The sequence below is a fragment of the Ambystoma mexicanum genome, chromosome 2p (genome assembly GCF_040938575.1).
Source record: "Ambystoma mexicanum isolate Mex_15411 chromosome 2p, UKY_AmexF1_1, whole genome shotgun sequence".
NCBI classification, from domain to species: Eukaryota; Metazoa; Chordata; class Amphibia; order Caudata; family Ambystomatidae; genus Ambystoma; species Ambystoma mexicanum.
The window spans coordinates 80096829-80124623 of record NC_090923.1 but is presented as its reverse complement, the minus strand read 5'-3'; the positions used below and the strand labels follow the sequence as shown (position 1 = coordinate 80124623).

The 27795-nt window shown below is 49.1% G+C and overlaps 1 protein-coding gene and 1 long non-coding RNA gene across 3 annotated transcripts in view; one reads left to right on the top strand and one right to left on the bottom strand.

Annotated features, from left to right (window-relative positions):
• The window catches only part of LOC138566230 (G-protein coupled receptor 22-like), a 1714615-nt gene that overhangs the window by 1398647 nt on the left and 288173 nt on the right, over positions 1-27795 (bottom strand). The gene's annotated exons all lie outside the window — the stretch shown is intronic.
• LOC138566229 (uncharacterized) overlaps positions 26960-27795 on the top strand; it is a 48528-nt gene continuing 47692 nt past the window's right edge. The window contains exon 1 of the long non-coding RNA XR_011301873.1: positions 26960-27185. This is a non-coding gene — a long non-coding RNA (uncharacterized lncRNA). The remainder of the gene's footprint in view (positions 27186-27795) is intronic.

Below are 27795 nucleotides of genomic sequence, written 5' to 3'. Positions count from 1 at the left end.
AACCTGACAAGTGGAAAGAGTAAAAATAACCTTTTAGTTGGACTGTGGCTTGGCTTTGGACACTCCCTTTTGAGCTATATATAAAAGGGTCAAAGAAAACAGTCGAACACTCTGTGCATCATAGTTAAAGGAAGATCTGCATTCTTAAAGCCACAGTAGCTTGTTAAGTTTGGACTGAGGCCTACTTAAAGCCTTGATAAGAAGAGGGGTATTCCAGACTCTGATCTTGGATACAGCAATTGGAAGAGGGTACAATACCCTGATTCATTCCACACTGAGTTCTTGTTTGGATCTACTTATGGTGTTAACCAGTGATGACCTTTTGAGGAACATACTCACGGGTTTTGAGTTGGTGTTGCGTTCTTATCCATCACTGGTGGGGAGAACTTGCTGCATTCCAGCTTTCATTCAAGATCCTAACAATGAGAAAATTATAAGTATTTTGCTTATAACATCACTGAAGAATTCTTGAAGTTGCCTGAGTACAGTGAAGAGAATACAAATGCCCCTATCAGCCGACGCAGCACATAGACTAGCCAGTGTGGTGTTCTTTTGTCTAATTGAGGAATACCTGCATCTTTTTGGAAGATACACGGATGTGGTAACTTTTCTGAAAGATACAAGAAACACTACAAATCTGAATGTAATCTTGGAGGGCATTATCATTCAAGTGAGCATCTATTCTGAAAGAAATCACAGAGAGGTGTAGAAAATTTCCTCCGAGGGACAGATCAAGGAAGTGTATAAAGGACAAACATTTTGTTCATGCTGACGGGGATGCAACATGTCATCTGGACTGATGCAGATTTGAGGCATTGATTGGGAACTGATCTATGTAGTAGAGGTTGTCTAGACTTACAGAGGTTGTTTTTCTTCACGATAAAGGAACATTTGCATCTCGATTGGTGACAAAACTTGGTTTCAGATATACAGATAAAGTCGTTCTTAGCATCCAGTAAGTAGACAGCTGATCAAGGACGAGTTACTGGATCAAGACAGCAACTTTCAGAAGCAATCTACAATGCAGAACCATTTAAATATGTTTTTCCTTCCTTGGCATCAAATGATCGAGATGGGGAATTTCAACATCAACGTTGTGTTACCCCATGAGGAAAGGCGCACATATTGTCCAAGAAATAAATGTTGCAAGGTGACATATCTCTGTGTCATCTACACATGCATTGTGTTTATGCTCATATTGCTTTCACCGACTGTGAGAACTGCATTTTATATAGGTGCAAATGGAGCTAAAATCTTCCTGAGCAAAAGGAAGGTGTACGCGTGGCCACTACAAGGCAGCCTAGACCCTACATAGTTATTCCTGTCTCAAGAAAAGATGGCAAGATACCAGAGCTTGAAATGGATGTTGTTAGTAATCAGTCACACACAACACATGTTTCAGAGAATGCTTTTAAACGCTGGATACAGGGTCAGCAGATAAGGAAAAGTAAGGGGTTACTAGAGGTTGTAATGGAGGTATTCAGATAGTGCATGCAGACACACCTGGTCCTGTGACAGGAGACCCAAGCACAAGTCCCAAAGAAAAGTGACGCATAGGGATTATAGCAGAATCTTTACGGCCGTCAGCTGCTGCTAGAGAAAGACAGATGGATAGAGAAGGACTGGCTAAACTTTCTTCTACACAGGGAACCCGGATTGATGCCCCTGTAAACAAACCAGCCAGAAGGAGCTGAGTTGATACATTTAGAGACATAGGGCCTCATTACACGCTGTGCGGTAAAAATCGCAATTTACCGGCATGGCTCTATTAACGTGTCCGCCTTCGCAAGAGGCCGCTAACACGAGCCTCGGACGCGAGCATAGCGCCATGCCAGTAATGTCCCTACCACCATGCCGCTAAAGACCTCAAAAAGACCCTTAGCGGCACTGATGAAAGCGCTGATAGCACTTCCGACCTCCCGCAACATGCAAATAGCGGTCACCGCTAATAACGGCCATCGCAATTAGCGGTCACCGTTAAATAGCGGAACCGGAAATAGCGTCATCGCACAGGAACGGGAAAGAGCACGGTGGCCATCTTTAAAAACACTATCCATTGCCATCCTCTGCCCCGTGGACCTGTTTTGAGTACTTCGCTATTGGAAAGCCACAAGGACACCCTCGCCATGCCTAAGGCTATTAAAAAAACAACCGACCGCCAGCGCAAGGAGAAGTTTACCACCGAGGAGCTAACAATGCTCACAGAGACCCTTCCAGCGAATGCAGACATGGTATTTGCGAGCAACATGCGTGGGGAGACCCTTATCCACAAGAAGGCAATCTGGGCAGAGGTTGCCCTGAAAGTGGGTGCAGTGGGCACCACCACCCGCACTGTCCGGAAGTGCAGAAAGCGGTGGGATGATCTCCGCCTCCGGGTCAGAAACATCCTGTCTGCGAACCACAACATAGCCACAGCAGGTGGATCTGATTCGCCGATAAAATTAAAGGAGTGGGAAGAGACCTGCGTCAACATCATTGGAGTAGAATCGATTGAGGGAGTTGGGATCATGGAGCATGGTGTTGCAACTACATCAGATGGAGGTGAGTGTACACATGAAAGTATGCACTGTAAATGTTCAGGCCCCCCCAAATGTGAGCCCTTAGTCACCTCATGGATGCGCAAACATCCATACATGCATACCACCCTGGCCATGTCAGTGTCAAACCCAAACACACACACACATGCACACATCACCAGAGACAAGTGCCACACACAACCATGCATGTACGAGCCACTCAACTGACACATCACCTGCATCCCTACCAATGAAATCCAAATGCTCACAACAGCATGATTGACGTATTCTGCATGAAGTACATAGAACCGTTACCAATGCATCCCCCTCTTTGTCCCCGAAAGACTCACATACAGACAGTGAAGATCCTGGCACTGCATCTCAGGCACCCCCTGCCACGAAAAAACCAAGGCCACAGGACACAGGGGACACCCCCACGACATCAAGGGGCAAAGGGAGAAGAGTCCCCATGCAGAGTGCCAAACATCGGCATGGCGCCACCCCTAACATACAACTGTCCACACCAGCAACAACTCCCCCAGCTTCTGAAGTGAACCCCCACCACAGATTCCAGCCAAGGAGGGCCCACCCTCTGCTGCAACAAGTTCCACAGGAGAGGCGGCAGCCACAGCGCCGCTCTCAGATGTGGAGGACCCAATGGAGTTCCCCATGGAAATTCACACCCCAACCCCCCCAGGAAGCCCAGAGGCAACTCCACAGGAAACACATGTGTCCAGTGTCCATGGGCAGTCTGGCGAGGACAACATGGGAAGGTTCAGTAGCCCACCGGTGGCTTCACCAGATGCCCTGGTAGAAGAGGAAGGCGCAGCAGCCATGCCACCACAACGCCACAGTGCCCTTGACCTGGCCAGCATCAGGCAGCGCCAAGAGGACATAACTGTGCTGGTTGGGCAGCATGTGGAGGAGGCTGCCCGTCTCAGGGGGGAGATAACGGAGACTGCCAGGCACTCAAGGGAGGCGATTGAGGCCTGTACCAACAGGCTGTGTGGGGAGATTGGCCAACTCAGGCAGGTCCTCACGCGGATAGCGGACGCGATGGACCGCCAGTTCCCACCACCACCACCCGGACAGACAGCCACATCATCATCCGCTAGTTCGTGGCAGACAAGCCCCCTCCGCCACTGCACGGGCACCACCAGGCGCACGTCAAGCCAGCCTCCTAATGCTAGTGGTGCCAATGGGGAATAGGGACTGCAGGGTGAACCTTCCACGCGTGCATCTGGACAACTACATTGTGCCAGACACATAAGGGACTGTTGTGGGGGGAGGGGGGAAGGGTGTTTTGGGACTGTTTTGGGGGGAGTGGGGAAGGGTGTTTCGGGACTGTTGTGGGGGGAGGGGGGAAAGGTATTTCGGGACTGTTGTGGGGGGAGGGGGGAAGGGTGTTTCGGGACTGTTGTGGGGGGGGAAGGGTGTTCCGGGACTGTTGTGGGGGGAGGGGGGAAGGGTGGTGGGATGGTTGGGGACATGCACTTATACATCTTTAAATTCCTTAATACACTGGTGATTAATCAAAACACAGGCTTGGACTTCTTCATTGTGTATGTGTACTTTATTGGTGACAGGGTCCATTGTGCGCTTCAACACAGACACCAGTGCATTTCTACCCATATCCATCGTACAGAGTGAAACCATGTTACTCAGAAAATTTGGTTGATCAGATGCTGTCTCACATCACGTCCCTCTTGGCCATCGCCCCTTGCATGACCTACATCCCCGTCACCTCCGTCCTCATCACCATAATCATTCTCATCAGGCGGTTGCATTTGAACGTCAGGGGGCAGTGGCACATTCCGTCTGACACACATATTGTGCAGCATGACACATGCCATTGTGATCTTGGCCACCTTCTCATGGCCGTACAGGAGAGCGCCACCCGACCTGCTTAGGCACCTAAACCGTGTCTTCAAAAGGCCAAATGTCTGCTCAATCACGACATGGGTATGTGTATGTGTACGATTGTAGTCCTCTTCGTGCCGGTTCTGTGGGTTCCGTACAGGGGTAAGGAGCCACCTCTTCAGGGGATAGCCGGCATCGCCTGTATGGGGGGAAGAATGGGGACCTGTTACTGTTCAACTCTGGAGTGGCATGTACATGTCACACAAATCAACTATGCATACTGATTGTGATCCACGACTAGCAGCATGCATGCAGTCGATCTGTGTGACTGCAATGTGCAAAGGTGTACTTGACCCTGCAAGTGGACATGCCCAAATCATGCCTCCAACAGCAATTGACATGTCCTGGGTGAGGCCAGGTCTTAGGTGTCCCTGAGCCCAGGCATATTTGGTACCACACTGCTAGTGTACTGCCATTCCGACATTGATGTTGCCATGCTGTGTAGCATCACTTCACTGGTGCTGTGGGTGTGTGGTTCAATGCTATGGCTAGTGGTGATCCCTTTGCATGCATTCAAGGGCACATTTCTGTATTGATGTTGTGCTGCACTGATACTGTATTGCCATCTTGACGCCATGTTTCTGAATCGTGTATTATGTGCTGTGGCATAATGTGCAATGTGGATGTGGATGGATATGTAATATTCGTAGACCTGGATTGTTCTCTATGTTATGTAGCTTATAATTGCATGCGGGTTCCTCTCAAGTACATTGTGGCCTTCCCTGATGGACATTGGCGTACATCTGTATGTCCATTTGTCCTACGGATGACAGGCTACACCCAGTTGGAGTATGTATCTCTCCCAACCCCCAATCACACCCAGTTGCAGTATGTATCTCTCCACCCCCCGAATCACACCCAGTTGGAGTATGTATCTCTGCCCCCCAAATCACACCCAGTTGGAGTATGTATCTCTCCCCCCAATCACACCCAGTTGGAGTATGTATCTCTCCCCCCCAATCACACCCAGTTGGAGTATGTATCTCTCCCCCCCGAATCACACTGCCATGTGCTTGCCCTGCTACTCACCAAGTAGCCACGAACGTAGTCCGGCTTGTCGCTCCGTGTAGCATGGTATGGTTGAGTTCCGCAGGACCATGGAATCATAGGTTGATCTGGGAAATCGGGCACAACAATGAGTGATTATCTTGTTAGCATCACATACCATTTCCACATTGATGGGAGTGGAATTGCTTCCTGTTTCGGTAGACTACTTCATTGTGATGTGGGACCACCAATTCCACATGGGTACAGTCGATGGCCCCAATGCAACTTGGGATGCCTGCCAGTGAATAGAAGCCAACTTTGGTGTTTGCGATCTTCTGGGCAGTCCGTGGCATGAATATGTGTTCAGGTGCATGCTTCAGGAGGGCATCGAGTACCTGGTTCAGCGTGCGTGAGAATACTGGTTGTGAGATGCCATGCATCTGCCCTACTGTATGCTGGTAGGTGCCTGTGGCCAGGAAGTGGAGCACAGTCACCACCTTGAGTAGAGGGGGGATGGCAGTTCGGATGTCTATGAGGCTGACAATGTTGTCATGTATCATGTCCACAATGCTGGTGATGGTATCCCGGTCCAGACGGTACAGGGTGTGTATCTGGTATCCCGGTCCAGATGGTACAGGATGTGTATCTGCTCAGGGGTTAGGTTAAATGGACTGGCTCTGATCCTGGGGATTGGTGGCTGCCTCTGTGGTATGACTAGGTCCCCTGGTGGTGCTTGCTGCACCTGCCTTGCCCTCCTCCTCCTCCTGCGTATCCTCTGTGCTGCCTGTTGTTGTTGGTGCTGCACTGCAATCATGTCCTCCAGCCCATGTAATGCTGCTAGTATTGGAACCATCTTGGTGTGGGAAGGGGTGTATGAAGGGGTGTGGTGTGCTCCTTTTGTGCTGCCACAGTGTCCATTGCCTGATTGTGTCCACCTGTGGCAGGTGGGAACACTGCTCAGTTCTATTAACGGGTGGTTCGCGATGCTGGTATTAGCGCCATGGCGGTAAGGGGTTTTGGGGGCTTTACCATGCCGCTATTAGCATGTCCGCTTGGCTTGTGACGGTGTGCTATTAGCGGCATGGCGTTATTTTTCGGGATGGAGGGTCGCGTGCACGCGGACTAGCCGCTATTAGTGGCACCGTACTTAGCGATGCCGCTAATAGCGATGAGCCGGGTCGTAATTGGCATGGGGATTTAACGATACCGGTATTCCCTTACCGGTAACATTAAATCCCTACCGCACAACGTGTAATGAGACCCATAGTCATAGAAAATTACATGAAAGGTTTGAGAACCAAAGGAAGCACCCAAGAAGATAATTATGAACTGAATGATTACCTGGACAGCACAGAACACTTGGGAAATAAAATATATTACCAACACATGAAGGAAGTTGGAAGAAGGACGTCAAATGAAGAATGCTTGATATGTGCACTCCTGCCCTACAGTATGGGAAAAACAAAACTCTTCATAGCAATTGAAATTGATGTCCAAACAGCACATTGAGTTTCATTACGACCCAGGCGGTAAGTTACCGCCTGGGTCGTACCTTTACCACCATAGCGTAAACTATGTTTACGCCATGGTGGTTGGCGGACTTACCGCCCCATTCCGAGGTTGGCGGGGCGGTAAGTCCCCATTAACCCATTTACCCTTCCCCATTCCCATTTTTGCCCCATAGGGCATAATGGGAGTGGGGAAGGCGTTAATTACGCCACCGTAAATTACGGTGGCGTAATTAACAACAAGGTCCCTTAGCGCCATGGATTTTAACTCCTGCTAAAAGCAGGTGTTAAATCCTCCATGGCGCTAAGGGACCTCGGAATCAGGCGGTAAGGGTCGGCGCTGTTTACGCCGCCATAAACCCCTTACCACCTGGGTCCTAATGAGGCCCATTGTCTTTCACACATAGCACTTTGCAAAACAAGAGGTCAATTTATGGGAAGTGATGCTTCTCTCAAATGGGCAACTGAAAAGACAGATCCAGATGAAGATGACTATGTTCAAGATATAAAGACAAGAAACAATGCAAAGACAAAAAATCAGGTGATCAGATATGAAAAACCTGGAGTAAAAGGAGCAGAAATCAGAAGAAAAGTGAACAAAAAACTGGAGACTGCAGGAAAATCTGCACAAGAAAGAACAGAGGTCAAATGCAGATCTGGGGAACAGTACTGTCACCAGACGAATGGGAGAAAGGAGCAGTGATCTGCAGAGCATGGGTAGTAATTGGTTGTTATCAACCTACCATTGACATAGTGCAGAATGGCTGCAAGCCATTATGGCCAAGACTTGCTAAACTACTAACATGGGTCGAAGACAGAGGAGGACCCTTGCAGATAGTACCATTGGAGAGTTCTAAACTATGCTTCAGAAACAATGGAACTGGAAAAATGGGAGAGAATCAGAACTGTGGTTGAATCTTCGATGTGCCAGGAATGGTGCATGGAACAGCAGTAATCATGGATCATTATTGCGCTTGTGGATCCAAGGCCTACATCAGAATGCCAAAAGATTGGGGAGGAATCTGCACATTAGTGAATTTCCATGTTCCTGCGTTGGTGATTCCAAAAAGTGATTTGAACCTTGACAGTTTCCCGAAAGCAGATGCTCACCTGAGGAAGAAGAGATCTGTGGAGCTGATAAATCTAATGAAGAGGGAGAACTACTTCTCTGCCAAATCAATCGAAGCCTTTGATGCTATTCCATATGAACTCAGACTGTTCAGCCAGACTTCTTCAGTGTTCACGTTGATCTTCATGCCAAGGATCCATGTTGGAGCAAATACCAAGTGGCTTCAAATCAGCAGATGGGAATTGCTGCAGACAATGAATATTATCATAAAGAGATTCAATGCAATCAGAGAACAACTGAGAGCCATACGACTGATGACTCTCCAGAACAGATACGTCTTGGACATGATCAAAGCTATGGATGGAGGTATTTGTGTAAAAATGGGAGAATCATGTTGCACATTTATACCTTCTCATGATGAAGAGAATAGAACCTTGACAGAGGCCATAGACATGCTGACGAAACTCCATGGCCAGATGATAGAAGAGGTAGAAGACATTGCTGATGACAGCTGGTTTGGATCACTATTCTCGTGGGTTCCACAATGAATGGCAGACATGTTCAAATTTCTTGGAGCCTTGTTATTATTAGTGATATTTGGATTCTGCGTGATCAAGATAATAATCTCACAGTGCAAGAAGACAGCAAAGAAAGCCATATGGATGAAAATCATGATTGATGTTGAACCAGGATGAATGCCTAAAGATCTGACTGATGAAGAAATCAGAGACTTTGTGAAGGCCAGTATTCATGCACCTGAGGGAACAAAGTTCCTGTACCCAAAGGACCAAAAGAGGTATGTGGAAGGATGGATCTATTGCAGTCCAAGTGGACAGTGCATGCTCATAACATGGAAAAAGGATGAGCATGTGTAAACAGCTGGATGCTTGAAGGGAGTCATAAAAATATGGATCCATAAGAAGCATTTCTTCAGACCAGGATGTCTAGATGTAAAGGATGATGTGAGAGTGGTCGACGAATCACCCAGAGGGGGGAGAGTAGAGGAGGAGCCAAGTAACCCACTCCAACTGCCCTGCCTACATTACCTGAAAAATATGAACCAAAGTATGTGACGTATACTGAACAGTTAAAACAGCAAAGAGAAGAGCGTGGACTCTGTGCAGTACCCATAAGAATACCTATACCTAAGAGAATATGGGAGGAAAAGTACCCATTGAGGAAACCATACCTGCATACAAGACAATGGGCCTCATTATGACCCATGCGCTAAGTGGTTAATGGCGCCGTAAAAGGCTGCGGCGCCGTTAACCACTTAGCGTCTTACTACGAGGTCCCTTTGTGGGACCCGACCTGAACGGCTGGTCTGGACCAGCCGTTAAAGTAGGGACCCGCAAAGGGACCTCGCAGGCAATTACAGTACTGCAATTTGCGGTACCGTAATTGCCGCCTTCCCCATTCCCATTGAGCCCTACGGGGCAAAACTGGGAATGGGGAAGGGCCATGGTGAAATGGGGAAATACCGCCCCGCCAACCTTGGAATGGGGCGTTATTTTCCCATTTCACCATGGCGGACTTGTTACAACACCGGCACCAACCATGGTGCTAATAGCACCATGGTTTAGCGCCGGTGTTGTAATGAGGGCCATTATGATGGCCATTTGAATGAGATTCCTGACAAAGCAGAGAAACTAAATGGCAAAAATGAATAGTGACGTCACACAAAATCAAATTAACACCCATATAAGAGATAAACAGAGCAGAGGATGCAGACGATTTGTAACCATCAAGAAATACCAAGGATAAGTAACATCTTGGGTTCAAGATGAAGAAACTTATGCCACAGACCTGATGAAAATACTTAGTTAGTTTAAACATGTACAGATGCAATGATAACGCAAGCAGCAAAGCAATCATGAAGCTAGCCACATGCTTTTGAATAGTTAGGGTAAGCGCCAACATATATATATATATATATATATATATATATATATATATATATATATACAAGTAAAGGATGGATGTTTCCACTACGCATATGAGCAGTACTGAACAAAGTAAGAAGGCCCCTATTTTCAGTGTGTCGCAGCTTACAAAGCAATTGAATTTCCAGAAAGAATCTCCGCTAAAGGAGTTCACTGAGCCACAAGAGCCAAGGTCTTATCAAACTGGAATGGGCTGACATTGGATACAATTAACGTGAAAGAACAGAGACTCCTGTTCAGAAAGGTCAAGCAAAACAAAAGACTTCAGAGGACTATTGGAGAATAAAATCAAATACACGAAAAGGCTCATTTTCATGCTGTCCAGTCACGTGATAAGGGGAAGTTGGATGAATGACATGGTCACACCTACGCACGGAAGATGGTTGTGCCCATACTCCTTAAAAATTCTCAGAGAACTGTACAGACTCAAGGCCAACTTCAGAGCACTAATTGACACTGGACCATTGAGGTGATGATGGATGATATGCTAATTGGTGGGAAGCTGGTGCTAAGACGAGCTCACCCGCACGTGGTTGTTCAGTCTGCATGCTGCTAGACGTAGGTGGAAAAGTACTGACAGGGTTAAAAGCTAACCAATTATAGGGGACCACGTAGTTGGGGGTCCTATAGCTTGTGTAGCCAATGGGACGTTGTACATTTAGTGACGTTCATAGTGGCCATTTTAAAGGGAGGGCTTAGTTGCCCCACCTGATTTTAATTATCCTACCACCTTCTTTCGTTACTCCATACAGATATAGAGCTTATACTTAGAACTTCACTTAGGCCCAATCACACCCTCTGGTAGGTTTTTGTAGTTTGCCACGTAGGATGACCTTGGTAATGATGCAGGTCAAAACGTCAATGATGCACAATTTTGGGTATAAGAGCCCAGTTTTTTTATGAAGTAGAGTCAGAGGATCAAGCGATTGCTGATGTTCGTTGTACTCCCTGTTTTAGATACTTTTATTTATTTATTTGCATTTTTAAAGCGCTCACACAACCCAGGGGCATTAAGGAGCTGTTACAGGAATATGACTCTTAGTTGCGTATTTATAACGCACGTAATACCCGTAGGTTACTAAACGCGGACCCGGGGATCGAACCTGTGTTGCTTCGTATCGTCTTGTTTCCAAGGCAAGCACGTTGCTGCTGAACTATCCTCCCAGGACACTGACTTGACATTAAAACAGATGAACTTTGCCAAGCTATTTGTGTCGTCTTGATTATTGATGTATGAAGAACATCTGCATCCCCTCCATCTCCAGGGTATAACTAGTCATCTTAAAGGGCTATTTGAGGGAACACCCTGCTCATTGCACTTACTCAGAGCACTGCTGCCCCGTTTCTCCATCCCTCTCCCTGGCACTTCTCCCGCATCCCGACTCCCCCATGCCATTTGCACTTCACGTTCTCACACTTGCACAACCTGAATGACAGAAGGCCTAGTAAGATCGTTTGTCTTTTCCTCCCTCTGCATTACCTCCCTTGTCTTGTCACGCCTAGAAACACTTGTGTACAGGCACGTTCTAAATGACTTATGTTTATATTTATTAGGTTTATATAGCGCTTTACTCCAAAGTGCTTTACAATGTAACACCAAGATACAATATGTAGAACAATTGACCTGGATGGCAAAGGGTGAGGAGGAAGGGAGAGGGGAGGTGGTCAAGGGAAGATGTTCTAATCTTATGTAGTTTGAGGAGAAAATGTTAAGAGGAAGAAGACATGTTGATAATGATTTTTTCGATAATGATCAATTAAATTCCATAATGAATGCACATGGTTTTGCAACTGACACCGTATGGTATAGCCATATGAAGCAGGTGGGGAGAGAGGGATCCGTAGGAGATTGCTACATCGGCTCTCTCGTCCCCAATGCTTCTGGCATTCCTAGGGTGTTTATCCTGAGTGAGGTAGAGGGGGCAAATGTGCAATGTCTAGTGCTCTTAGCCCTGTGCAGGGTTCGAGGGGCGTTTAAAGGGCAGTCAATTACAGCATCAATCATACCAAGTGACGATGAATGTTCAATGGCCGAGCGTGCAGAACACAAACATATTAGGTGAATTCAAGGAGTCCAATTGAGCTTGGAAGCTGCTATTTTTTCTAAAAATCGATGGGAGCAAGGGATGAGGAGTTGCAAAGCTGGATGAATGAGGGGCTTCTCAGAAGAAGGGGTGGCACAAATAAACAAAGAGTGTGGTCTGTATGCTGTATCTGTATCTGACGTGGCTCAAAGAGCTAGAAAATTCTGTTAAGATACAGACACTTACCCATTTTTCTCTATGTTTCAATGGCAATGGCACGGTGCCCATTGGCACAAATGGGAGCTGCCGTTGCATGCTATGCATTACAGATTTTGCTGGCGGTACGGCTGCTCTTCTAGACAATTTTTGGACCTGTAGACAGAATGCATACAGGCAGTTGCCTCCAGGCTGGAGAGTCGGATGCAGTCTATTTACCCTTCATCTGCCAGTCCTGGTGATTCCTGAAGGGCACTTTATTTTGGCCCATCCAATGCCTGAAATTACATCTCTGCCCCCTCATCCCCCGGTCCCCTTTAGTCACTTCTACCACTGTATACAGACAAATCGGAGACTATGTTTAATTCTGAAAATCCCAGACAATTACAACGTAGGAAAAGGTCCAACTATCAGCAGCATCATTAGACGCCTTAGAAGACTTTCCTGATCGCTCCTTGCATATCGATTCATGTAGACAATGGAGTTAAGTGAGATCACCTCTTGTTCTTGTTTCTATGTAAAGAAATGCCCAGCTCTGTGCGTGATTTACTTTATCGTGTGACCACTGTCTGATGACAAAGTCATTGGGACTTCAAAAGCTAATGCATCTTCCATCTCAGCATAATATGTTCAGTTAGTCCAATAACATGTATACAATCCTGGATTTTGTTTAAAATAAAATCCTTAAATTCTCAAAATCTCACCCGACTGGTGCTCTCTTCCAGTCTGCTTAGTTCTGGAGCAGTCTTCTATTTTGATCCACAATCTACAGGAGCATCTCACTTCCCAGACTCCTGCCTAGTCCCCCTTACAGACATGACCGAGTATCATTGGCCGATCAGTGGTCCATTGAGAGGACAAACCAGCCAGCAAAGCTCTATCTTTACATGCAATTTCTCACCAACCAGGATGCCAGGGAACGCACACAGTAACGGTAAGGCTAGCCTATGGGATCCTAAGGCCTCGCCAGGCAGGGCAACACAAATGCCAATTAATGGAATATGGCATAATGTGACTAATGTAATAGTATCGGCTTTTAATACACTGTAGTGGCCTCCCAGAACTGAGGTTCGACCCAGTGGATATTGTGTATTGTAGTGTTATCACAAAAGCAGGGCAGCGTATGACCTAAGGCGGGCCTGCCAAGCTCAACCACATTCAGTACCCAAGGGCAGGATCCCTTAGAAGATGCCAGATAATTATTGACAGCTTCACAGACACTAAAGTAAAAATAGTGAAGAACCTAAGCTACAAAAATTAATGACATTTAGATAGGGGTTACAAAGGAACATGATCGTCAAACGGTACCTAGTAGACGCTGCACACTACTCCTAGTCAATGGTGATGTGCTGCCTACCTAGTAGTGGATAGAACAATACATTTATTTCCAACCCAATCAACTTGCTGGTATATTGTATTTTAAACCACACCTGGCAAAATTATTGATTTCCATAAAGATGTCAATTTTTGCTACATTGTAGAGTCCAAACTCCAAACCACGGTAGATGAAACAGGTAATTGAGAAAAAATAGTAGTAACACAATTTTGTATATGTATTTGTATTTTATTGAATTTATATAGTGTTTTAATCCAAAACGCTTTACAAGAGGAACAAACAAGATACAGTAAGCATTACATAACAATTGAATTAAACCAGAAAGCCGTACATAATCAATTTACATTATGGAAGGAGAAGAAGAGTAGGGAGGGGTCAAGATGTGAGAGGAGGTAGGAGGTATGAGCAAAGGTGAGAGCAGAAGTAAGTGCGGAGGCAGAGGGAGTAAGGGAGAAGGAAGGAAGAGATGAGGATTAGGAAAGTGCCGGACGTGGGGTAGGAGGGAGTAGAGTGAAAGGAGAGAGAGAGGTGGAAGGGAAGTAGGAGAGGGAGTAGGAGGTGTGGGTGGGAGTACTGGTAGAAGTAAGAGAGGAAGCAAAGGGTTTTAAGGAGGTGAATGGAAGAGATAAGATGTTAGAGAGGTACGAAAGTAAGTGAAGGAGGAAGTAGAGCGGATGAAGAGAGGGAGGCGGTTCCAGTGGTAAGGTGCCAGTGGTAAAATTTTAATTAAAAACGTACAGAAAAAGGTCACTATATCACGGGAACATACATTATAACAGGCTGACCGCAATAGTTTGTGCGGCATCCCGCAGCGATCAACCTAGATTTCTTTTCTGTTTGATCCTTGGTGTCTTCATGTTGAATTTTTAAACATTTTACCTCGAAGTCGTAAAATCCAGGATTAATAAAAGTGTGGATTCACATGATTGTAATTGGTTATTTGTAACGCGCTTAATATCCAGAAGTTTCTAAGTGCGGAGCAGGGGATCGAACCTGTGTTGCTCTGTGTCGTCTTGCTTCCATGGCGAGCATGTTGCCCCTGAGCTATCTTCCCAGCCCAATAGTGACCTTTTTATGTACGTTTTGTTATTAATATTTTTACTTTAGTGCCTGAGAATCTGTCAATAATTGTCTGGAATCTTCTATGGTACCATGCCCTGGCGTGCTGAATATTAGGTATTGTACCCAGACTGAGTTCCCAGACTTTGGGGGTCATTCCGAGTTGGGCGGTAAGGGGTTACCGGCACCGGTAAGGATGCCGGTGCCAGTAACCCCCTACCACCCTATTCCGAGGTCCCTTTGCGGGTCCCACCAGGAACGGCTGGTCTGACCAGCCGTTCTTAGCGGGACCCGTTAAGGGACCTTGGAACAAAAACGGGCCCGATTTGCGGGCCCGTTATTAGCGCCTTCCCCATTCCCATTGAGCCCAATGGAGGATCGAATGGGATTGGGGAATGGTATTTGGCACGGGGGATTACCGGGTCCACATAGGTCGGAATGTCCCGGTAAGTCCCCATTCCGCCTACCCAGACCCGGACCCTAGTTTGGAGGCAGCCAAATAGCACCACGGCTGCCTCCAAACTCGGAATGAGCCCCCCCATTGTTCTACAGAGGGGTCGGGTTGTAGAATTCGGGCGCAGGCGGAGAATTCGGGCGCAGGCGGTAGGACCAGTTAGATGAGGAAAGACAGTGAGGTGGGAGTGAGTGCTAAACAGCACCTAGGTGTATTTGTAGAGCACCCGTTCACCCCCAGAGGGGCATCTTGGCGCTATGGACAGATAACCGTCGTTTATTGTTACCCAACTTAATGGCACTCATTGTATCGACCTCGGAACGTTGAAGGGCTCAGTGGACCTGCTGGGATTCGAACCTGTGACCATGAGGTCAAACACAAGTCCCTGAAGTGGATGCATTAGCCCACGGAGGCACAGATCCGGCTCAAAGGAGGGGAGTTCTCAAGATTTTGTGTGTGTGTGTGTGCGCGCACTTGACTTCTTTATTTCGGAGAGGGGAGGTGCTAGGTTATGCTAATGTCAGAGTTATTTTACACTACTGCAAATCACCACCATGAGTACCTAGGCTTGCCCGAGAGTTGGTGTGTCGTTCCCGCCACAGGTATCCACGCCTTATCCTGCAGACGAAAAAGAAGCACGGGCAAGAGGAAGGGACGGCAAAGAGGGGGATAGGTTCCACAGACAAAAGGGCGGGGCGATGAAGTAGGGAAGAATGTGTTGTGATTGCATGGGGGAAAGTCAGACCTGCTGGGCGGGCCTTAGGGTGTAGACTGTAGGATAAACGGCACTATTCTGAAACGCATGGGATTATTCTGTAACAAGGTCCGTATTTGGAGACGGGGGAAATGTATGCACTATGGTATATTTGGACGCACAGCGGGGGGTGGGAGGGGGGGCTCGAGATGTGCCTCGGCAATCGCACGCTAGGGTTGTAGTGCTGAGACTCCTTGCAGGTTCCGCTCCATATTAGGGTGTCGTTCAGAGTCCCTTTGTGGGTAGTTTTGTCCAATACATTGTATTTAGTTTAGGCATTAAATGTGCATTCTGTTTGGGTATTTGCATATACCAGGCCTATCACAAAGGAGTATGGGAGAACTTCACAGGCAACAATGCACTGTATTAGGGACATTTGGGGTATAAAATACTGCACGCTGAACAGTACTGTGTGTGGGCTCTAATTGCTCAGAATCAAACAGCGGCGCATTTGAATAAATCTGCATACATTGTTCAGACGTGGCTGCTTACGTTTTCACTTATTTGCAAACAGGTCCCATCCATCAACTTTTGCCATTTGCACTGTACATTGTGAAAGAGAAGTGTAAGATGACGGCAGAATCATCTTTACGCCTCCCTTTGGCACTCCATAGTGCAACATAAGTAAACGCTGGCTGGACTGGACGCATGGCGGGTAGCGTTCACAATGGTTTCCTATGGAGTGCGCCTGCTGGCTGGATTCCTTGCATGCATGGCAGGCAGCATTCACAATGGTTTCCTATGGGGTGCGCCTGCTGGCTGGACTGCATGCATGGCAGGCAGCATTCACAATGGTTTCCTATGGGGTGCGCCTGCTGGCTGGACTGCACGCATGGCGGGTAGCGTTCACAATGGTTTCCTATGGGGTGCGCCTGCTGGCTGGATTCCTTGCATGCATTGCGGGTAGCGTTCACAATGGTTTCCTAAGGAGTGCGCCTGCTGGCTGGATTCCTTGCATGCATGGCAGGCAGCATTCACAATGGTTTCCTATGGGGTGCGCCTGCTGGCTGGACTGCACGCATGGCGGGTAGCGTTCACAATGGTTTCCTATGGGGTGCGCCTGCTGGCTGGATTCCTTGCATGCATGGCGGGTAGCGTTCACAATGGTTTCCTATGGAGTGCGCCTGCTGGCTGGATTCCTTGCATGCATGGCAGGCAGCATTCACAATGGTTTCCTATGGGGTGCGCCTGCTGGCTGGACTGCATGCATGGCAGGCAGCATTCACAATGGTTTCCTATGGGGTGCGCCTGCTGGCTGGACTGCACGCATGGCGGGTAGCGTTCACAATGGTTTCCTATGGGGTGCGCCTGCTGGCTGGATTCCTTGCATGCATTGCGGGTAGCGTTCACAATGGTTTCCTAAGGAGTGCGCCTGCTGGCTGGATTCCTTGCATGCATGGCAGGCAGCATTCACAATGGTTTCCTATGGGGTGCGCCTGCTGGCTGGACTGCACGCATGGCGGGTAGCGTTCACAATGGTTTCCTATGGGGTGCGCCTGCTGGCTGGATTCCTTGCATGCATGGCGGGTAGCGTTCACAATGGTTTCCTATGGAGTGCGCCTGCTGGCTGGATTCCTTGCATGCATGGCAGGCAGCATTCACAATGGTTTCCTATGGGGTGCGCCTGCTGGCTGGACTGCACGCATGGCGGGTAGCGTTCACAATGGTTTCCTATGGGGTGCGCCTGCTGGCTGGATTCCTTGCATGCATGGCGGGTAGCGTTCACAATGGTTTCCTATGGGGTGCGCCTGCTGGCTGGATTCCTTGCATGCATGGCAGGCAGCATTTACAATGGTTTTCTATGGAGTCCGCCTGCTCTTGGCTGCTGTAACACAGGATATCATTGGTCTTGCACCAGCATGAATGGCTCAGGCTAGCGTAAAACCAGTTTGTTTTTTAATGCAGAGGGAAAACGTAACTCACTTTCCTCCCCCTGCCTGCAACTTCAATCAAATGAAAGTACCTCTGAGCGCGATTGGAGGCGTAAAGACAGGTGTAACACCTTCCTTTTGGGCTTACTACACAAAACACATAGGCCCTCATTACGACCTTGGCGGAGAACCATGGTGCTATTAGCACCATGGTCCATGGCGCTAAGTTGCCAACTCCGCCATGGTGGTTGGCGGACTTACCGCCCCATTCTGACCTTGGCGGGGCGGTAAGTCCCCAATCCCCATTTACCCTTCCCCATTCCCATTTTTGCCCCATAGGGCATAATGGGAGTGGGGAAGGCGTTAATTACGCCACCGTAAATTACGGTGGCGTAATTAACAACAAGGTCCCTTAGCGCCATGGATTTTAACGCCTGCAAAAAGCAGGCGTTAAAATCACCATGGCGCTACGGGAACTCGTACTCAGGCGGTAAGGGTCGGCGAAGTTTACGCCGGCGTAAACCCCTTACCGCCTGGGTCGTAATGAGGGCCATAGACTCGCTTGTAGTGGGAAAGGTTGCTTTAATGTGACAGGCCATAGCTCACAAAATAACACTACCTGGCTCTCTGGCCTACAGACTAACAAAACTGCATCAACAACTTGCCAAATAGATTTAATGAGAAAACACTTTCAATTCCCCCAACAATTAAATCATTAAATCAGTTCAACTTCCTCCCTACCTAACCTTTGCTCCCTACTGTCTCCTTACCATCTTCTCAAGCCTTCCTTCCCACTTTCTCCCCAGGGCCATGCCCCTCCATCTACAATACATGTTCCCCTCTTTGTACCTGAGGGTAGCCCGTTTGTGCGAACAGCACCAACCCCATCCATTGTTCTTCCCTCCCTCTCATCCAAAGTGGTCCATGCCCATGGCAACAAGCAACTGCATACCCCTTCAACTCCCCTCTACACCAAACTCCTCCTTGTTCTGACCTGCAGCCAGGCTGACCTGCCACATCAGCAACAAGAAACCCTTACATCATAATCCCCCAACCAATGCCCCAGCCCGTCACATGGAAACCACCATCTCCCCCACCAGGCCCTTTACTATTACGCCAAGCTCGCGAAAAACAATGTAGGGGGAAAACAAAAATACCTGATGAAATCTCACTCCCCAGAAATTTGCCCCCCATTTCAAGCCCTAATAAAGGGGGTGGGAGGGAGGGGACAAAAGCATGTCCTCAACCGTTGCCTGCTCTCAAACCTTCCCCATTCCCTTAAATGCCCCCTGGGGATGCTCTATGCGCAGGGCAGCTCGCTGGCTTGGGTAGCGCCCTAAACTACCCCGGGGGGAAACGCTTTGTATTCCCCCCAGATCCCCTCTTTGGGCTTACTGCATAAAAAACCCAGACTCACTTGTAGTGGAAAAGGTCGCTTTAATGTGACAGGCCACAGCTCACAAAATAACGCTACCTGGCTCCATGGCCTTATAGACTAACAAAACTGTATTAACAACTAGCCAACTAGATTTAATGATGAAACACTTTCAATTCCCCCAACAATTAAATAATTAAATCAGTTCACCTTCCCCCCTACCTATCCCCTGCTCCCTACTGTCTCATTACCATCTTCTCAAGCCTTCCTTCCCACTTTTTCCCCGGGGCCATGCCCCTCCATCTTCAATACCTGATCCCCACTTTGTACCCCCAGGGTAGCCCGTTTGTGCAAACAGCACCAACCCCATCCATTGTTCTCCCCTCCCCATTCATCCAAAGTGGGCCATGTCCCCGGCAACAGAAAAACCCTCCACTGAGGTGTTCTTTCTGCCCCACCCCTACCATTCTTCCTTCTACCTCCAACTCTTTACTGTCCCCTCCACGTGCACAGTCATATCCGCCAGGTAATAACTGTTCCCAAAAACTGACAAGTGAACACCATCCTCCCGGAACACCGCAAAATCCTCGTACACAATTTCTCTGTGATCCAAAAAACTAGCCGCCGCCAAGCCGCAAAATTTTACCATCTCTCTGTTTATTTTCTTCCTAGTACACTCCACCGCTCCCTCACTTACCACTCCCCTCCAAACTCTCCTTGGCAACAACTTTGTCCATACCACCCTTGCCTTGGGCCGTATCTCCCGAAGCCATACATCTTCCTCAACAGAACCACACCTGTGACTCACACTAGATCGTTCTCTCCTGCATGCATTATCAACCCCTCTGGGATCCCACAGCGCTCCTTCATCCCCGCCAACATAGGCAGCAGCTGATCCCAACAAAGCCCCCCTAAACCCGACCACCTCACATCCGCGCCACCTTCTAACTGCACCCCAATTGAGTGCCAAAAACCCTTTTCTGTGCCTCTTTCCCAGCCCACTTCACAATTGAATGACCGACAATCCAAATCTGCGGCATCTCAACCAACCTTTCGCCGTATCTGCAAAAGAAAATTACATTGTCACTTTCAATTCCACAACCTCCTGACACCCCCCCCATACCTCCTCTTTTGCTCGAGGTGCCCTCCATCATGTAGCACCCTCTCCCAGGTCCCTAATATACCCTTTATACTTCCCCGACCTCCACCGACCCAAACTTTTCACCTTATCCTCCGATAAACCCAAACAGCTGCCTTCAGATGCACCCCTATCCTGAACAAATGTGTACAAAACACCTCCATTTTTTCCCCCACTACTACCAGCGCCTTCCTAAATACACCCAACACTTGGGGCGACGACACTACGACCCCATCTTCATGCTTGAAAACCCCTCAAAATGTCCTCCCACCCAATTCCTTCAAGGCCAAACCTTTCCGAACCGGTCACAGTTCCTTACTGCCCCACCCCAACGTCACCCTGCATCCTTTTCCCTTTTGGTCTGTCTTAGACCGCCTGATCTTAATATCAACACCCTTTGTCCTATTCTCCCTTGCCCAGCCTTCTAACATCCTGCTTGCCATTTCCCACCCGCTCGGCTGCAAACCCCAAAAGCACTTCCCATAAAAGGAAATGCCCGTTAGTTTACCGGCCATTGTTGCCTTAGACCAACCCTTATCCATGCATCCAATAAGAAAATTGACCACATCATCCTTTCTCCGTTCCTCAGCATCCTCACATCCCGACCAACTCTGCGCTCCCCCCTCTCTAAATTCTGCGCATGCCCTCTTGTATGCCGTCCTTGATGCCTGGGCTAGCGAACCCTCCACTAGAGATAACACTCTCAATCTCCGATCTTCCACAGCTTCTCCGGAAACCGCTGCCCCTCTGAAAACGAGATAATGCATCAGCGATGCCATTATCCGTTCCCGGCAAGTGCGTTGCCCTAAAGACCACATTCCATTTCATGCATCGCAACACAAATTCCCTCATTAACCTCGCCACCCTCTGGTCCCTAGCCGACTGCCTGTTTACCACATTGACCGCGCATTCATTGTCAACATTAACATTCGCTTTCTCGTTCTTGAAATTCCTTCCCCACAATTCCATAGCCACTAGTAAAGGAAAAAATTCCAGAAAAGCTATGCTTCTTCCTTCCTGAAGCCATCTCTCCGCCACTTCTCTGTGCACCATCTGCCCTCCCAGAAAACACCAAAACCTCCCGCGCCTGCCACATCTGAAAATAACTGCACTTCCCAGGACACAGGATCCCCTTGGAGCCACATGGACACCCCGTTAAACCCTCCAGAAAACGAAGCCAGATCCTACAGTCTTCCCCCACCGCTCCTGGCACCCTTATCCGGTGATGTGGGCACTTTGCTCCGCCATCGACCGCGACGTGGTCCTACAAAAAGTACGCCCCGGGGCCACTACCTTGGATGCGAAATTCAAATGCCCTACTAGTCTCTGCATTTCCACTAGTGCCATTTTCCGTGCACCTACCGCCTTTTCGAGCAGAACTACCAGACTTCGCACCTTGTTGTGCGGCAAGCGTGAGGTCATGGCCCCCGAGTCCAATTCGATCCCTAAAAAGGTTAACACCACTGCTAGACCTTCCGTCTTGTCCTCTGCCAATGGCTCCCCCAACTCCTGCATCAAAGCCTGAAAGATCCCTAGCATCTCTTTGCACTCCCGTTCTTTGTCCGCCCCACTAATGAACATAAAATCATCCAAATAATGCAAGACTCTTTCGACGCCCGACCTATATGTGAAGACCAATTGCAAGAAAGCGCTAAAGCGCTCAAGCAAGGCACAAGCAATTGTGCATCCCATCAGCAAGGCCTTATCTATGTAAATTAGGTCCTCATATTGCAGTCCCAACAGCCAGAAATCCTCCGGGTGCACCGGAAGCAACCTGAAATCTGCCTTAATGTCACACTTGGCAATGAAGGCCATGCGCCCCGCCTTCCTAACCATTCCCCCGCCTGATCCCCACTCGCGAATGCAACCCCACACTCCTCAGGGGCAATAAAATAATTTACTGACATGCCCTGTGGCCATGACAAATGGTGTATTAACCTGAATTCCCCCAGAACCTTCTTGGGCACGACACCCAGTGAGGATAACACTAAATCCCCCGGCAGATCAGCAAATGGCCCTACTACCCGAACCACTGCTATATCCTTACCCAATTTCTCTCTTACCACTTCGACATTTTCCCTGGCTGACTTCAAATTCTCTGCCCAACGACGCACCCTTGGACTCTGATAACCCAACCTAAAACCATAATGAAAACCATCTCCCAAGATGTCCGCGCCCTCCCTGTCCAGGTACAATTCAAGCAACTTCTCCAGCACCTCCACCTTAACTGGAGTAAAAGCCTTTTCCCACAACCCCCGACCTGCTCCTCACCCTCTCCCCCTGTCTCCCTGCTGGAAACACTGAGAGATCGGGTGCCTCCCTGCGCACCTGCTGCATTTGTGTCTAAACCTACATACCGTCCTTGTGCAGCCGTTCTTGTTAAAGGCCCAGCATGCTGCTGAGGGCTGACCTCTGCCTCCTCCCCCCGCTCCCTCATGGGTGGTGCGACCATGAAAGGGCCGGAAAGACACAGTCAAACCCCTTGCTGTGTGCAGCGTTGGAGCTGGCCTCGTCGTCGCCATCCACTGCAGCCAGAGGTCCATATCTATCTCACCCCAAACCGCCTGGGTGTCCTCTGCCATCCTCGCCCTGAATTCTTCATCATAACACACCCATGAAAAAAAAAAACGAAACTCGTGAATGCCTTTCTAATCACAGCATGTACTTCAACAGTGCCACACATCTCTCTGGGAATTTCTCACAATAGACACTTGCATAGATAATAAAAGCCAACGTCCGATTCTCGATTGTCACCGACACCCTTGGACGCAAGGCCAACTCCCTCTCCTCCTGCTTAGAACCCTCCCTGGCTCTCACCTCCCTATGTAGAAGCTTGAACACATCCACAAATTCCCCTGCCCATATCTTATCCTTTGTTGATGTCATCAAATGTGCTCCCAACGGTTTCGTAATGCCCATGTTTGGCAACTTCTTCTACTTCCCTTTTCCCTCTGCATCCTTCTCTTTTGGAACCTGTACCTCGGGTGCCAGGGGCTCAATCGCGTTATCTGTCTGCACCTCCACCGAAGAAACCTTCTTCTCCACAACCAAGGCCCCCATAGCCTGTAAGCCCACCTCTCTTTTCGCCCCTTGCACCCCCACCCCTTCCCTTCTTGCCCCCAACCTTGTGTCCCCCCTATGCCATGCCGCTGACCACTCCCCTTCCCGCTCACCACTTTCTGCCCTGCCATCGCCCATCTGCAGCCTGGCCTCCACTCCAACGCTCCTTATCTGCTTCCTTACTGGGCTCCTGGTGCGGGGAACAAGAATGTCAACAGTCTCACCCAGCCAGTTCCCCCCGACCTCTTGCCCCCCAGCCTCCTTGCTCCTGGCTTTCCCCTTCCCACCTTAAACCCCTTCTCGCCCGATCCCTCCTCCTTACAACACTGTGCCCTTCATCCTCCCACCGCCCCACGTATTCTTCCACCCCTTCATTATCTCCCATGTAATACCATGGCTGTTGCGAGCACATGCTCGGGCCGGGCAGATCCTCCTCTTGTGAGCCCGGGGCATCCACCCCGCCACTCCTTCGGCGTCTTCTCAGCGGGGCCATGGAAACCCCTTCCTGGTCCTCTTCTCTCGGGCGAGGGGTCCTCTCCTCCACCCTTCGGTGCTCTGTGCTAGGGGCCATACTGCGCCCTCTAGTCTGTCCTCGTAAATCCTGCGGAGGGGCCGTTCCTAAACCCTCTCCTGACTCATCCTCTGGAACAGCGGGGCCGTACTATTCCCTCCACCCGCGATCCTCCTAGTCGGGGAAGCCGTTCCGCGCCTCTCCCTTTCCTCACTAATCGAGGGGGACCGCTCTCTCCTCCTCTCACCTGCACTCTTCTGCAGGTATTTTCCTCCCTTACCCCTCTGCCCTGTCGCCCTTCTCTGCAACCGAGCACTCCCCTCCTCCCCACCTACCTGCCCTGCACCCTTCTGCAATCTCCTATCATCCACTGCTTCAACTGGGTCTTTATCACCCAAACCCCTATCAGACCCATCTCCTATCTCACCAACTCCTCTTGACTCTCTCCTGGGCATCTCCCTCCTACTCCTCCTCACCCTGCTATCCCAATATTCCCTAATCCCAGCCGCAGGGGTGCAGACCACCACTGCAGCAAGTGCCCCAGCCGCCGCAGCTCTCCGCTGTGGCCTCCCCCCATCAACCTGTTTCTCCCCATAACCTCCTCTACCGCCCCTTCAAGCTGGGCCTTAGACGCCCTGCTGATAATTGCCTGGGCCTTCCTCAAAGCCTGGGCATCGATCAGTCCCTTCTTTTTTGCTCCTTGCCCCACCATCCTGTTGAAGCAGTGTCGCTGAACACTTGCGTACTGCCTTGTTGGCCCATCCACAGTTATCCCCCGAGCCACTCACTCCCTCCGAGCACTGGCCAACAAGGGGAAGAAGCTCCTCCTTGGATGGAAGCCTGGCAGCTCCTATTGCCAAAGGAAACCACAAACTAGCCCCATTAAAAGTATCCAACAAGTAGATATGATTACTTGTCTGCCTGATAAATATTACACTCACAGAAAAGACAAAATTAATTGCCTATTTCTTTTTATTTATTTAGTATTATTATTCTTTTTTTTTATATTTACAACCCCAGACCCCCAGCTCGCAGTTAACCCATTGGCACAGTTCGATCACCCGGCAAAAGGAACACAGCGCGCCCTTAGATAACTGTGTCCGGCCCTTTAAGGGCATTGCACTGCCCCAGGCAGCTGTCGCACGTCACCGCGTGCCCTCCATCACACAGGGATCCAGCAGAAAAGCAAGCCTGCTCTGAGCTCCTGCCACCGCGCCCGCATCCCAACAAACTAACCTGTTGGAGGTCCTGCCCGCACCCAACGACACACCCGCAGCCTGATTAACTCTGCTGGAAACCAGCCAGAGGCCGCTCTGGTCCCTCGTAGAGGAAGCGCGCTTCCTCTTACACTGCCCAGCCGACGGACCTCAACAACGGTGTCCCGCTCCTGTGTGCACGACCATATCCTGCGGGCCACTCCACAACACGGTAAGAGGGGGGCTTTATTTAAAGCGCACCCCAAAAGTATTCTGAAAAATACTGCGTGACCCTAATTCCCCACTACTCCCACTAACTAACAGAAAAACCTGTTAGCTAACTGATCCCACCTAACTTGCCTCACCTCAATGACCAGACGCTAACTAGGCCCCAGACAGGGAAGGCTCGGGAGCAAGCGACCTGGACAAAAACACGTATTCAACCGTCACCTGCTCTCGTACCTTCCACCATTCCCTTAAATACCCTCTGGGGATGCTCTATGCGCAGGCCAGCTCTCTGGCCTGTGTAGCGCCCAAAACTACCCCAGGGGAAACACTTTGCATTCTTCCCGGAGTCGCCCCTTACGCTGTTCTTTTGCGCCGTCATTCACGCTCACGGGACTTACGAAAATTAGCTCCACTGAGTCCAAGTGGCGAAGCCAGCACTAGATTCCAGGCGCCATTAAACCAGAGTTGGCAACTTTGCCACCAGAGCATGCGCCCCCACTATTGACCGCACTTTGCATTTCCATTTGGATACCACAACCTTTTTCCAGAGTCGCAGTGAATTGCGGGCGGTGCCAGTCTTGAAGCCCCACCGCTTGGGGATGCTTTGCACCTACTACTGCGCACGTGGTACCTCCACTTCCTGCAGCTGTGGCGGGGTGTGTGCAGTGCTTTAAGTGGGCAGGGGCCTGCCGGGTCTACAGAATGTGGGGCTGAGCCGGGGCCCTGCCGGGCCCCCAGTCCCACACAACATTGGCGGGACGCATTATCCTGCCGCAGTCGCAGCCACGATGGGAGATGCGCCCGCCATTATGTAGGGCAAGCTACGCTGAGGCTGGCGGCACTTCTGTCAGTCAGTGTAACTTCCTCTGATGACTCCCCAGGTCACTGACCCTCACGACCCCGAGGTCTAATATGCAGATTAGATCACGGAGCCCGCGGGTTCGCAGAGGGAGAAAGGCGCCTCGGGCTCAGTGATCTATCTGCTCTGAGCAGAGATCACAGAGCCCGAGGCGTCTTTCTACGTTGGCAAAGCTTTATAAAAGATGCCTTCAATTGTGTACGTTTCAAGCCATCTTTTATAAACATATAAATATTTCTATATTTATAAAAGACTGCTTGAAACGTACACAATTCAAGGCATCTTTTATAAAGCTTTGTCGACGGACAAATCCACCTCGTGTTTTGTCCGTCCTCAAAGCTTTATAAAAGATGCCTTGAATTGTATACGTTTCAAGCCGTCTTTTATAAACGTAGAAATATTTCTATGTTTATAAAAGACCGCTTGAAACGTGCACAATTCAAGGCATCTTTTATAAAGCTTTGTCGATGGACAAAGCCACCTCAGGTTTTGTCCATCCTCATCGCTTTATAAAAGATGCCTTGAATTGTTGTGTCAAGCCATCTTTTAGAAACATAGAAATATGTTACAAACGTCTATGTTTATAAAAGGTGGCTTGAAAAGTACACAAACATAGTAAGGTAAGCGTGCTTACCTTACTATGTTTGTGCACTTTTCAAGCCACCTTTTATAAACATAGAAATATGTAACATTGGACGTTTATAAAAGATGGCTTGAAAAGTACACAAACCATAGTAGTACGCATACAAACTTATAAATGCTCACATACATTTATATATTTGTTTCTGCACCTTACTATGATTTGTACATTTTTAGGCCACGCCCACAAAGAAAGCCACGCCCCCAAACGAGTCCCCACACCCTCAATTTCTTACCGCACTTAAAGCACTGGGTGTGTGCGTGCGCGCATGCGAGTGAGTGCCCTTTATCGCGAGGCTGAAGGTCACAGCAGGAAATGCCGCATTGGGGAGATGCGCTTATTCGTCTCTATGCCGCCGCGTGCCCCGACCCTCCTATTCGGGGGCTGGCGAGGATCAGCAGGGAGGGGACCAGGTGGAGGGGAGCGGATGGATGCTGTAACCATGGGAGCAGATCCACAGAAGCCGAATTCCCCACATCCCTGATGAGATTTTCCTCCTGCCTGGGAATTGCGCCTTCAAAGTAAGCAGGAGTGAGCCATGCCGAGAAGCGGCGAGGCAGCCGGATAATTGAGCATTTTGCTGCCAGGGAAGGGGGAGGGGCAGCAGCCAGAGAGCGGGAATTAGGCCTGCCTGCACCTGCAAAGAGGCACCGCAGAAGCCCCTCACGTAACAGCACAACAGCAGGCGAATGGGGAGGAAAGGACTGTTGCCAGTAATGTACCCATTCCTCAATAGTATGTACTGCAGTTGCAGGTCACTAGCTCAGCGGGTTGAGCGCTTGTTGCTGTGATCTGCGTTTGATCTGCTGGTCACAGGTTCAAATTCCGGCAAGGTATACTTGGGTCAAGTAAAAGAGTACCAGCTTCTATTGGGTAATAATGATGTATGTACATATGTTCTATGTAAAGCGCTTTGGATAAAAGCGCTATGTAAATAACACATTATCATTACGTGCTACGTTACACATATAGCTAGTTTAGGGCTAGAGAGTTGAGTTTAGACACTGTTCGCCTCACCTTTTAGTGCTGGGTGTCCATATGGGTGAGTGGGGCAGGCCAGGGGTCACGCATTTGTCTTGGAAGCAGGACAACGCAGCACAAAACAGGTTGGAATCCCCATTTTCTGATATT